Source organism: Quercus suber, unplaced genomic scaffold (assembly GCF_002906115.3).
Source record: "Quercus suber isolate HL8 unplaced genomic scaffold, Cork oak 2.0 scaffold_721, whole genome shotgun sequence".
Taxonomy (NCBI): Eukaryota; Viridiplantae; Streptophyta; class Magnoliopsida; order Fagales; family Fagaceae; genus Quercus; species Quercus suber.
The window spans coordinates 203,244-212,754 of record NW_027070161.1 but is presented as its reverse complement, the minus strand read 5'-3'; positions in this window follow the sequence as shown (position 1 = coordinate 212,754).

The following is a 9,511-nucleotide window of genomic DNA, read 5'->3' as shown; positions in this document are numbered from 1 at the left end:
AATCAAAAAAAAAAAAAAGGTCGGTAGTGGACAAAGAGGAAAAATAATAATTTTATTAATCATCTTAATATTGGATTATTATAAAATATCAACTAAATTTAAATCATAAATTATATGTTTAGTAAAGTATCCAAAGTAAAAACAGCATAATATTTTCAATCGTTGGTTTGAAAATTGGTAGGTCAATGATACTTTGGAAATTGTTCATCTTTTCAATTGATTTGTTAGTACTGGAGATTTAAAAAAAAAAATCACTATATAGAAAAGTCATAAATTGTCAGGTGATCTAAGCGTTTAAGTGTGAATTATGCAGAATATCATAGTTAAAAAGCGTTTCATTAATTTTACATTGAGAATCTAGGACAAACTATTAATTTGGTGAAATATTCAAACATCATATGCATCAAGCTTGAAAAATTATCTTAGTTCTGGCTAATACTTAGCATAGACATGCAAGTATTGTAATTTTTTGTTTTATTTTATTGAGTGAGAACAATTATCCTTATCTATATTCCTAATAAATTCACGCAGATTTAGAATATGTACTCTCCAACATGTCTTTTCCTACTAGATTTAACTATTCTCCCATAGTCTTTTCATAATCTATCAAAGATTCAAACCCCTCACCTACCATTCTTACTCTCTCTAACATACCTCTCATTATTGGATTGAAATTAGTTAGTATTGCACCTTATGCAATAACAATGAATGGTTAGATTGAAAGATAGAAAAAGCAACTTTCAATCTTAACCATTAAATTAAAAAAATATTAAAAAGGAGTAAAAAGTTAAAGTTAAAAAGTTAAAAATGTTAAAAAGAAAAAAGAAAAAAAAAGGAAAAAAAAAAAAAGAGAGAGAGAAGGAAATGAGGTAATTGCACAGTATGCAATTGCACTAGATCTCAATCTCTCATTATTTTCTTTTCAATAGTCTAAAAAAATAGTTCTTATTTTTTTTCTATAAAAGTTCATACATAATCATCTTCAGCTCGTGTTGTTCTCCCTCTGTGGCCAAATCTGCCATATATGTATCATCTAGTTGGATGTTGGAAAAAATTCAATTTTTGTCGTTTATCAAATTTTGATATTTTTTATGTAATTTTTGAAATTTAAGATTTAGGATATGGTTTCGATCATGATCTTTTTTGGAATATATATATATATATATATATTTTTTTTTTAAGTCAAGTTTTACAGAGCCTTTAAACTAGCCTCCAACAGTCCAGCTCCAAGTCTGTAAATGAATTTGACATTGAGATTTTAGTTTAATAAAATATCAGATTTTTCTCTCATTTTTTTGATGGATTCAAAATTATCTCTCCCCTCATGGATTTGAGGTTATATTTTAGAAACAAATGTATCTTATTTCTTGTGGTTCTCTACCTACATCAATAGTTTTTTTTTTAATAAATATGAAATTGAATGTAGATATGTAAAAAAAATTGATATCATTTTATTCTAATTTTTTAATTAAAAAATTCATATTTATTTTGAATACTATCATTTGTAACATAAATCTCCTATATTTAACTATTTCTTAAGCACAATAATGAATTTAAAATTTTAAAATCAAGAATTTGCACATGAAAAAAAAAAAAAAACAATAATCTTAGTTACAAATAAAAAATATCTCTACAATTCAAAATATTATTGTCTATAAATGAAACTTATTATTTATAAGTCAAGGCAAATAAAATCAAACTCAAATAGACTGATTAAGTCTCATAACATATTATTTAATGTTTTTTTTTAATTGGAAAATTTGCTTTTCAATGTCAAAAGTAGCAAGAAAATATTGTTTATATTTTTATTATAAACTCTCTACTTAGACTTAACAATCTAAACTCATCAAATAGGATAGAAAAAAAGTTGCAAAGGAGAAATGCTATTCTAGCATAACTTTTTTATTTGTTTCTTGTTAAAAAAAATTGTTTTGTTAAAAGATTCTACATTTGAGGGATTCATTTGGACAATTGTTTTTAGCTAACATTGGTCTAGCCAATCTTTTTTTTTAATTGGGTATCATTTTTTATATATAATTTTAAGATACTTTTATTAAAAAATCATGTTCAATGTGGTTTCGCCACTAGTTGTGAGGCATTTAAGTGAAGCTAATGCAAGTGGAGATGCTATCAGCAAAGTCCACCACTCTCTTTCTCTCTCTCTCATCAATCTTCTTAGCATCGTTTGCTCGGCTTTTGGCTCAAGCCTAACCACAATCTTCACAACAAAATGTGGTTGAAGGAGGATGATGCATTGGAGTCATCGTGGTGGTAAATGTTGAGCAAGTTTATTTTATTATAGTCTAAAAATGAAACTTATTATTTATAAGTCAAGGCAAATAAAATAAAATTCAAATAGACCGATCAAGTCTCATGACAAATTATTAAATGTTAAAAGTTGTAAGAAAATATTGTTTATGTTTTTATAAAAAACGCTTTACTTAGACTTCACAATCTGAACTCATCCAATAAGATAGAAAAAAGTTGAAAAGGAGAAATGCTATTCTAGCATTACTTTTTTATTTTTTTCTTGTTAAAAAAAGTTTTTTAAAAAAAAAAAAAACTCTATTTGAGAGAGTCATTTGGACAATTGTTTTTAGGAACCACTGTTCTAGCCAATAATTTTTTTTTTTTTTTTAAATTTTGGCTCATATTTTTTAGATAAAATTTTGTTCAATGTGGTTTCGCCCCTAGTTGTGAGGCATTTAGTGAAGCTGATGTAGGTGGAGGCACTATCAACACAGTCCACCATGCTTTCTCTGTCTCTTTGCAATCAATCTTCTTAGCCTCCCTTGCTCCGCTTCTGGCTCAAGCCTAACTGCAATCTTCTACCTAATAGTACTAGTCTTAAATGGATGGTTTGAATTTTATTAGCTTTTTAACATCTTAAATGGATTTCAAAAATAGTGTTCTTCGCGCCCCCCCCCCCCCCCCCCCCCCCAAAAAAAATAGTTAATATTTAGATAAATGTTGATGACTAAAGAAGAATCCAATACAACACTCTTCAAACATAATGAAGAAAAATCATAATAATCAAGAGCAAATGCAATCATGGAGCAAATAAGTCAGTAGAGCAAATAAATTCAAAGCAATGCATCCCATGTTATCTTTGAAAACAATGTTTCAAATGTTTTTATGTATAAAGTGTGATTTCTAAGCAGCTGAGGGTGTAAGCGGTTGAGTTCAATAAATGAGGTTTAAGTAATGGTGGGTGATTGAGCGAGTTGGGTTGGTGATCAAGTAGTTTGAGCCAACAATATTTGCGTTTGTTTCTCTAAAAAATCTCTTATAAAAATAGTATTTTGTATTTTCTAATATTTGATTGCATCAGAAAAAATAAGTTAAATGAAAACTATTTTTTAGTCAACGAAAATCCCTATTAAAGATATGACTTATCTTTAGAGATTATTTTCCACAAAATTTTATGAAAAACAACTCTATCTTACTCCATGCTAAATAAAGAAGTTAAGAGGCAATATAGAAACTATTGAATAGAACTCTATCTAATTTTGAGGTGAGTGTCAAAATAGAAAAATGTGATTTTTTTTTTTTTATATAAAAAAATGAAAAATAACTCATTTTTTAGAAACATTAACGTCGAAACAAACAAAACTTAATGAGCTATGAAATAATCTAGTGTTTATTACAATTTTGTGAGCTTAAGGTGTCTGATGGCTTCAACTTTTTTTTGGTCATATTTTAGCTTTTAGTTCTTATGTAAAGCTTATGAAAATTTACTTTTTAATGTACAAGCATATTTTAAATATTTACAGCAAAAATCTAAATAAGTTGATGTCAAATGTACATTAAGACTCGATAAAATTTTAACATATAAAGTCTGCTCTATAAATTTTTTTTTTTTTTTTTTATCATCAAACTAAGAGACTGATTAATTTTTTTAAGTTCGCAAGTTTGAACCCAAAATTAAAGCAATTTTACCAATCGAGCTCACAATTAAAACATCTTTTAGTAAGATAGTTATTGGGTATTATTACATTCTAGTCAGCCCATGAGTCATGACTTTGGGCTTGGAGTACGAAAAGGAAAAACAAAAACGGAAATGTTTATTTTTTAAAAGACTTGGGCTTTAATTATAATTATTTATTTATTTTCCAATTGAATACCTCTTTCTCTTTATTCAATTCAAGCTAGCACGTAGCTTGAGTTAAAATAAAAGAAAAATAAAATTACAAATTAGATAAGAGTGGACGCTATAATTGAGACTTAAAAAAAAAAAATTACAAACCAGCCTTTTTTTATAGAAGAAATTACAAACTAGATTTGAAAAATCTAAATAACAACAGCTTTATGAAAGTGGTCCGAAATAGAATGAAAAAGGGCCTAGATTTTTTTTTTTTTTTTTTGAAGAGAAAGGCCTAGATTTTATATCAGGATACAACCTAGTTGTTAAGACTTAAGACCCATAACCCAGCAAATGCATAAATAGCGTGATAATAAGACTAAAGGCTGGGATGTTTGACAGGTTTGACACAATCCCTTAATTCGACAATTTTTTTTTTTTTTTTTTTTTTTGTGGATTAGCATTTTGGTATTTTGAGAATTAATTTTGATGAATTTAAAATATAATTTAGATGTACTATGTAAATTATAATAATATATTGAAAATAATGTGTAAATTGTTTATGAAAGTCCAATTTTTTGTAAGGTATGAAACAATTGAAGCCCATTATTTAGTAAAACTATAATCATTTACATAGTTGAGCCCAGTTCCTTCAAAATTATCTCAAAATACCAAAATCAATCAAAATAACAATTTTAAATTAAGCCCTAAAATCTAAACTAATTCAAACTTACAAGTTTAAAACACATATTTCTTCAAACTACCATAGTAGAGTAAGTTGGATTGGATCACTTGGATTGAAGAAGAGAGTCCAGGACCCTATCCATATATCAATTTCTGCATCCAAAACATGGACATGAAAGGGACCCAAGCAACAAGGCCATGGGTAGCATAATTGGCTTTACAATAATGGAAATAGAACATCAATTAAACGATTTGGGGATCTTATTGATATATCATATATGCTGCCTATGATGGAAGAGATTGCCAAATGCGGAATGAATGACCGAGGAGTTATGTATGATTTCTATAAGATTTAACACATCACATTCAATGATTAAATTGTTCAAACCCAAGTTGTGTATAGAAGAAACAACTAAAATTGTAGAGTTTCAGCCCAAAGAAGATCTTCACTGACATCTGAATTAGTCAATGCATGGATAAATTTACCTACGTGATCTTGATAAATAGTAGCAAGGAGGGAGTTACTTGGTCTAGTCTCAACATCAAAATTAATTTTGAGCCATCCAAGATGGAGGAGAGCCAAGAACTATGAGGTAGCTTTGATACCATGGCCACAAGAAGATGGCTCTGATACCATGTTAGAAATACTAAATTAATATATGACAATAGTAAAATATACATGAGTGCTTTTATATACGAGACAGAGTGTGCAGTACAAGTATGTGTACTATACAAGTAAATAAGGTGGGCCTAAGGCCCGTAGTATATTACACATTAACATATTTGATTCCTTAAGAGTATGTTATAGTAATTGATTATGAACGTTATGACCATTTTTTGAATGTATGATTTCTAATATATTGTTCTTTGGAAGTGTAGAGGAGTAATCTTCTTAGAAGTGTAATTCTTAAACCCTTTCAATGTGACAATTAGTTTCACTTGATTTAATTTTAGTGTTCATCCGTTATTTGAAGCCCAAATGTTGTATGTTCACTAGTATTTTTAGTTTATTCATTATTCGCAAACCACCACTTCTATTTTTTTTATGCCCCCTTCATGAATATAAGACTTTTAAGTGGCTCTACATACATGGAACCAACTATATGTTTTATGAGTAATACATAATTGATGATTACTCTCCATGTTGCAGGGGTATATCTTTGGCTGTAGATAACTGACAAGATGAAAGCATTTGCATCCTTAGAAGTAATTGGCAATAATGATGGAATACTGGACCTTAGGACTCATCAGACTCATCAAAATTCTATAATTAAAATACTAAGTACCTTTAGGTTAATGTGAAAATGTCTTCATAAACTACCTTTAGGTTAATGTGAAAATGTCTTCATAAACTTCAAGAATGAAGGATTTAGTGATTTGGAAAGCTAATTGAATTTTGTTTGATATTTGTGTTTTGGTATAATATAGATTTTGTAATATGTGGTTCTTTTAAAGTCTGTGCATGGTTGTGAGGGTTTTTATTTTTATTTTTTTTAAGAGAGAAATTTTACATGTTGAGTTGTGGCTCTAAACAGTTTAAAAAAAGTAATCAACGAAATTACTAATTAGAGAAATGTCACGCAAAATAAGATCAGATTATCCCTAGATATTGAAACTTTTTTAAAGCTTAGAAATTTTGAGCTTAAGTTTTTATTTTTTTTTAAACAGGACTTTGAGCTTAATTTTCTCTCACATAAATAGTTGGAAATTGATTTATATGTTAAAAACAAAGGAGAACGGTGTATGAATAGCCTAAAATTCAAATGTTGACAATGTAAATTTTCATATTTTCTTATTATATTTGAATAAAGAATAACATATATTTGTGGATTTAAATAAAAATTTATGTTATTTTCATCTTTATGTTTATGTTTATGTTTATGTTGATTACATTTTTGTATAATTTTTATTTAAAAATAATAATTCTTAATTAATATATGTGTAAACCTTTTAGCTCTTTTAAATTAAATATAAAAACTAAACTAGTAAGTTTGCATTTATTAGTTGTTTGATATCCCTGATTATATGCAAGGCACGACAATAAACATGTAAAGTGAAATAAAATAAATATATTGGAATTAAATTATATTGTGAAATATGATAATTTTTTAAAATTGACAATATAACATTATACACTTTGGCACTTTGTTGTTATTGCATTTACGTGGCATGTACTCATTCCATCACTTTTTTGTTTAACTACATCCTCTGGCATTTGTTTTGGTTCAAAAATCAAAAAATAAAAACTTAAAAAAATATAACAACCAAAAGTATTGCAAACAACCTTAGGCTTTCACAGAAGCCAAAAGGCCCAAAACTGTCTTTAATAAAATATAGATTAATTGGCACAAAAGTAGATATCCAATTGCATATTGGCACCTACGCGAAAAACAGAGCTATGTTATTACAAATTGTATAGGTTATGAATGCTAATCCAGTATTTTTATGATTTATATACGTGGCACATTTGCTGTCCAATTTGAGAAAACAGATACATTAAGTGATATAAAACACATTTCCCCCTTCAGATCCAGCCTCGGGAGATATCAAAGCTAACTAAACTAAATATATAATCGTTAATAGTATCAAAAAGAATATTTTTTATCCACTAATTAGGAGCCACATATGATATGATTTTTTAGCCCACAAGATTTCGACCAATTTAGATTACGGTTACCTCTAAAAACTTATCTATTTAATTCAACTTCTTTTGAAAATTCAGAAAATATCCTTAATTATTTTTTTCCTTCAAATGTACCCTACATGTGAGAATAAAAAATGTATACATCTAATATATAAAAAATAGGGTTGAATTATCTTTAGACATTGAAGGAGAAAAGGGTATGAACAACCTTAAAAATTCAAATGTTGACATTGAGATTTCTATATTTTCCAATGCTTCTATTTGGGAACAATAAAACAAAAAATATTTATTTGCATGTTTATGTTTATGTTTATTTTTATGATATTTTTGTTTAAGTGTTATATTTTAGCCCCTTTAGATTATTCTTTTCAATATATATATATATATATATACACACACACACACACACACATTCATATATATGTATGTATGTATGTACGTACGTACATATGTATGTATGTAGGGTCTCGATTTTCTGACCAAGCCCAAAAATGTGTGAGATCTTGGCCCCAGTGAGCTCAATACAATGAATTTGTAGAGAGTGGACTAAAGAGCTAGATTTTGGTGTATGGACAACAGTTAGCATGGGTTTTCATGACGATCAAATAGAAATGAACTGAGTTTATCAAGGAAAATTTGTCCTCGGCACCATCCGAGGAACTCTGCCCTTATATATACTGAATGACAGTGGTTACAGGGGTTCTTGAGATCGTTCTAGTGCTTTCTCGCCCCCCCCCCCCCCTCTTGGGTGGGTTTCTCCTATTATATAGTCATCTTTAAACGATCTTTGCCTTTCACTTGTTGATTATCTAAGCCTATACTTGAGTGCATCTCCCATCAGATACCCTCTTTGGCGCCTTGTGAGTTGCAATAACCGAGGGCACTGTTCATGGTAATTTCCTCATAATGCGACCAGAATTTAGCTGTAGACATTTAATGAGGAGATGATAGTTACTCCTTGAATTGTTTCTCTACCATGTTTTCATGGTTGTCCCATTGTACTCGTCCTTTTTTTGGAATGCTTTGGGAGGTTGCCCTTGATGGCGTGCCACTCTTCCCTTCTATGATATTGGTTGACCGAAGACAAGATCGTCCTCGGCGATGTTCCCTCGGCAATTCGGGCTTTCCTCGTCGTCCTCGGACATTCTTTCCTCTTCAGTGTGGGCCTTGGTTCAGTAAAAAATGGGCTGGGGTTGCCAAATTTTTGGCCCCACAATGTATTATAAAAAGAGGCACATACACAAAATAAACAAGTAAGTTGGCATTTTCAAATTATTCATAAAAATAAAATTAAACTTAAACAAAAGGCCCACCCTATATAAATTGCTGGTTCCGTCCCTGTTTCTAATTCCAATGGCAGCATGAATGAGCAAAACACTTAAAAATAAAATGTGCTTCTTTATATATATATATATATATAAAAGTAATGTCAAAATTTGTAAGGCTAAATTTCATGCTCTAAGGTTGATCTGGAAGAGGGTAATGTCAAAATACACCTTCAAGACTCCTGCGAAAAAGCCTTAATTTGACAAACAAGTAATGCAGTTTCAAACTTTGAAGGTTTAACTTCAATCAAATCATTTGGTGCTTTGAAGATAAAGTGTATAATGATCTTTGAAATTCATCAAACAGGAATTGCAACTTGTCTAGAATAAGTAGATGACTAAAAATAAAAAGCAAGAACTTCATTTTTATCTAAATTCTAAGGGTTGATCTGGAAGGGGTAATGTCAAAATACAACTTCAAGACTTCTGCAAAAAGCCTTAATTTGACAAATGAGTAATGTAGTTTCAAACTTTGAAATTTAACTTCAATCAAATCATTTGGAGCTTTGAAGACAGAGTGTATAATGATCTTTCAAATTTCATCAAATAGGAATTGCAATTTGTCTAGAATAATAGAACGANAAATCATTTGGAGCTTTGAAGACAAAGTGTATAATGATCTTTCAAATTTCATCAATTTTTTTTTTTTTTTTTTTGAGAAGCAAAAATGGGGATCTTTATGGTCATATTACATCCCCGGGCAGGGAGCCAGTGGCCTCGGTCAGAGAATCCGCAGTCGGTACCCGTTCTATACCTTCTGTGTGGGATTCACCTCAC